We start from the raw sequence: 5,000 nt of genomic DNA on the forward strand, positions 1-5,000 counted from the left end.
GTCTTTTGTGCTCCATTGAAACCAGTTTAAATCCAGCTTTCCAAACCCATTAAAAAAAAAAAAACAGTGTGTGCCTCCTAGTCATGCTACTGTAAACATTCTGTCCTGCGATTCAAATCAGAAACATTGTGCTAATTATTACCAGCACGAGAGAGGGAAAGAGAGGAGAAGTGCGCTCTAGTATTTCACCAAGGCTAATCCTTCCCATCTGTTCTACATGTTTATTAACCATAAGCCACTTCAACCCCTGGTCTACGTTCACTCTAGACGCAGAAGCTAAACCACTCATATGCCAGAGTCCATTCATTTAAAAAAAGAAGATTAGTCAACCCAACAGATCTCTGGAGCTGCTAGCAGGATTGACAAACCCAAGGGATACGGTTGTGAACCGTGAGGGAAACTGGTGAAGCTGGGGGTTCTGTCCAATAGTCGAGACGGGTCAGAGAGAAGACCCATGCCGGGTGTCAGGTAAGGTCCATCAGGGGTTAGGGGATTAAATATGAAAGAGAGAGAGAGAGAGAGAGAGAGAGAGAGAGAGAAAAGGATGGAATAAAGAAGAATGAAAGAGGGGGATGGTGGTAGAAAGGGGATGACCGGGGGAAAAAAGGAGGGGGGGGGCATGGATAGAAAGATAAGACCAAGACAGAAATGGGGGGGGGGGTGGTGGAGGATAAAGAGAGGATGGATGAAAGGGAAGGATAGGAGAGAGAGAGATGAGACGGGAGGTTGGGAGTGGGGGGGTATGGGGGTCAGATATACATATACAGTGTGACAAACAAAGCGGGGGCGGGTGTGGGTCACCGGGGGGGGGGGGGGGGGCACAGAGAGTGGTCTAAGAAAAAGAGAGGGATGGAAACGACTGGAGGAGGGGGATGGGGGGGGTGTTAAAGGCCGTATTACATTCTCTCTGTCAGAATGGATGGATGACCTCCCCCCTATTCTACTCCCTGGAGAATTATGTAGCATTAAACACTCTATATTACATTCAAAAGTCATTCTAACGCTCATTCCACATTTGTCACAATGGCCACAGCAAATGATCCTGGAGGAAAATATCCTGGAGTGTTTTATGAAGAGGTGAAAACAAAAGGCTTACAGCAGAATCCAATTTAAGTTTTGAGAATCAGATGAGTGCGCAATATTCACAGATAATTCGATTTTCAGCTGAAAACCGTAATTACATTACAAATGGAACATAAATTCACGTGTTATTATTGGTCATTTTCACCAGTCGATCATTGTTCAAGGTTAATGAGTAATGATCGTTACCTCAGTCAATGAAGAGAGTCATGTTAGTCATGCAGGGATCTCCAGTCCCAGCTCAGTTCTGAAACACACACACACACACACACACAGAGGACAAATTTTAATTCAGTTTTCATATTGGGCTGTAGTACAGGAAGGGATAGTCATGTACTTTTAAAAATCAACCACATGTTTCACCTCTCAGAGTGTCTGGCAGGAAGGAGACATATATAATACAATCATGATTCATAAGTATATTTCAGTTGCACAAGACTGGCGGTTAGCAACAGTACCGTGCACGTCAACTATCAAAACAACAACAACAACGACAACAACATGAGTCACATTTTAATGAGCTTTTACAGTATATCAAGACTGCATAATATATTTTTATGAACATTTGTGAATACCTATAGTTCGCAGTTATGACAGGTCATACAGTATCAGAAAGTACATATTTCACAAAGCACCTTCAAAACAAGAGTCCTACTCGAAGAAATCTTGTAACAGAACCTTGGATGTACAGAAATGAACTTTAAAAACTGAAACATAAATTTGTATTCCATGAAATGGGAGGTTTGTTGTGTCACTCATGAATGAACGGTTATTCGATCAAATGACATTCGACGGAGATGAAAGTTTGACTAATATGAAATATCTGTGTCTGTGTCAGTTCTCACTCAAAAAGTACATTCTCTGGTTCTCCCGGAAAATTTCAGCGCACAGGAGACAGAATCAGCTTAAACCATTTCAACAGAACCACTCACTCTGAGCTAACTGCTGAGGGACCACCCACTCTGACACATACACCACTGACAGACCAGTAACTCTAAACATAGACTGCTGGTAGACCAGTTAGTCTGAGCCATAGACTGCTGGTAGACCAGTCAATCTATGCCATAGACTTCTGGTCAACCAGTCACTCTGACCCATAGAGTTCTGGTAGACCAGTCTCTCTGACCCATAGAATTCTGGTCAACCAGTCACACTGAGCCATAGAGTTCTGGTAGTCCAGTCACTCTGACCCACAGACGCCTGGTAGACCAGTCACTCTGACCCATAGACTTCTGGTAGACCAGTCACTCTGACCCACAGACTTCTGGTAGACCATTCAAACTGACCCATCGAGTTCTGTCAGATCAGAGGAACCAGCTCAATCACCTGTCAGTTCCTCTTCCTGTGCTCATGGATATCCTTGCATGCTTAACCCAAAGTGATAAAAACACCATAAAAAAGGTGGCAAGAAAACTGAGCAGATACCTTCTGAGGTGAGAGAAATACGTGTCTCTAATAAAGGTGTGACGGTTCTGAAACCGAGACCATAACCGTGATACACATGTCCACGGTCTTGTGTCGCGGTTCCAGAAGACAGAGGACTGAAATTTAAGACTCAATTTCGACTCCAATTCCATAACAGAGCCATAACTTAGCAACTAAATTAGCACATGTTCAATGTTGCGGCCTCGTAAGTACGGCGACCGCAAAGCCAGAGCTTGAGGTCCCCCCCCCCCCCCCCGCATCCTTCAGATCTCCTATTTGGAAACATTTCGGTTTTCCAGTGAACTACAGTAGCAACCGGCATAGACAAGTGGATAAGACGAAGGCAGCGTGCCGGCATTGTTCAAATCGGGTATGTTGATGGCAGCACGTCGAACATGATTACTCATTTGAGACAGCATCATCCAAATGTGAATACTGAACATGATTACTCATTTGAGATGGCATCATCCAAATGTGAATATCACTGGTACAAGGAAAAAAACAGAGTGGAGAGCAAACTGGATATTATGGCCAGTTTTGCCATTGTTTACAAGCTGGAACACGTTTTATAAGTTTACAAGTAAATTCGTAATAAATGAAAAGAAATTTCATGTTTTGCATGTCTTTTTTCACTGTATCGAAACCGTACCGAACTGTGACTTCAAAACCAAAGTACGTACCGAACCGTGAGCTAAGTTTGTCAGTGTGCTCTGGTGCATAATGAGATGGTTCAGAAAATACTTTAAAATACTAAAATACTTTAAATTGAAAGCAGAATAAAAGATGTGTCCCCCCGGCCCCTCAAAAAAAAAAAAAGAAAAAGAAAACATGTCTGGAGATATTATTTTATGATTTTTAACAGAGCTACCCCTCTTTTTTAAGCCAAGGATTTTTTTTTTTCTTTTTTTCACTGGAAGAGGAGGATTTTCCTAAAGAGATCTGTTCCACTGTCTAGTCTCCGAGAGAGATTCTGTCATGTCTCCACAAAAGTATCGATCCAGAGCTGGGCTCCTCCACATCAGAGACCTCTGAATTATTAATGCCTTAATGATGCGTGACCTTGTAGAAAAAGAACTGGATCTCTCCGCAGAGAGTTTTCGATTTGGCTATGTTCCTTTAAGATTCTAGCAGGAAAATGGAAAAGACTTAAAACTAATAAATTAACAGCTGTCTAGATGATTACAACAACCCTGAATCAAAATGATGATTTTGTTTTTTACTGTTCTAAATGTTAAACTGCACAGAAGTGTAAAGCATTCTATCGATCACTTAGCTAAAGTTGTTAACCATCTGTGCTGCTGTTTTACCTCAAGTATAACTTGAGAAAAGACATAAATAATAATAATAGTTATTATTATTATATTGATGAGTACAAGCATTATAGTTTTAAATACACCAGTCAAACAAGAGCAACTCATAAATAAACTGGACTGAAAGACCACATTTGAGGAGAGGAGAGGAGAGGAGAGGAGAGGAGAGGAGAGGAGAGGAGAGGAGAGGAGAGGAGAGGAGAGGAGAGCAGAGGAGAGCAGAGGAGAGGAGACAGTCGCAAGAAAAGAAAAGATCCTAAAAATTCATTAGTGTTTTAGTCATCCTGCTCTAGCACAGACTTACGTAAGTGCTTGGAAAGGTCATGTTATTTAGAAATGTTCGGTGAAACAGCCCAGCCTCCAACAAACTTACAAAATATAAAATGACCCCACAAAAGATGGAGAAATCAAAGGGACAAGCATGTGCCCACAAAGATATCATTCACGTCACAGACTTTCTCTTGGCTTATTCATAATTCGATGGTTGCTAGGCTGCTCTATCTGTAGGAAAATCAAGCGTTTGGCCGTCTGGAAAGTATTGCAGTAACCTCCCAGTCTCTACAGGCATTGGGAAAATATGCCAAAACGGGTGCTTTCCAGCGAATGTCAGCTTTCATGTCATTAGAAAAGAATGACAGTGTCTGAGGTGGAAAAAAAAATTAGGGTAAAGTGAGTGATCGTGTTTGTGATGTAACAGCTTTTTCAATGAGGCCCGAGTTTATCTGGAAAACGAAATGCTATCATTTCACTGAGGAAAGATGCAAGAAGTGAATTTAAATGTTGCAGGACACAAATGAACACACAAACGCGTGTGCATGCGTGCGTGCACACACACACACACACACACACACAAACACAAACATACACAGGCACAAATCCACATGCATACCCATACATTCACTTTCAACCACCTACACGCACACACACACACACACACACAGAGTATTAACCTGTGACTATGAGTGGAAGATAGAAAGGACCATATATCACTCCTTCTGCTCCCACTGCCTCCCTCTCGCCACTAACAACAAACAGAGCGAGGAGGAAAATTCTGTTCTTTAAATATCCAGCATCTACTGAAGTCCCAGCCTCTCCCTCTCTCCCTCTCTCTCTCTCTCTCTCTCTCCCTCTCTCCCTTTCTCTCTCTCTCTCTCTCTCCCTCTCTCCCTCTCTCTCTCTCTCTCT

At 42.3% G+C, this 5,000-nt stretch overlaps 1 protein-coding gene across 2 annotated transcripts in view; it reads right to left on the reverse strand.

Moving 5' to 3' along the window:
- Positions 1-5,000, reverse strand: part of LOC115814260 (dematin) — a 25,297-nt gene that overhangs the window by 10,605 nt on the left and 9,692 nt on the right. For both annotated transcript variants that reach the window (XM_030777030.1, XM_030777038.1), the window contains exon 2: positions 1,270-1,327. The gene's annotated coding sequence lies outside the window, so the exon portion shown is untranslated. The remainder of the gene's footprint in view (positions 1-1,269; positions 1,328-5,000) is intronic.

Source organism: Chanos chanos, chromosome 1, assembly GCF_902362185.1.
Source record: "Chanos chanos chromosome 1, fChaCha1.1, whole genome shotgun sequence".
Taxonomy (NCBI): Eukaryota; Metazoa; Chordata; class Actinopteri; order Gonorynchiformes; family Chanidae; genus Chanos; species Chanos chanos.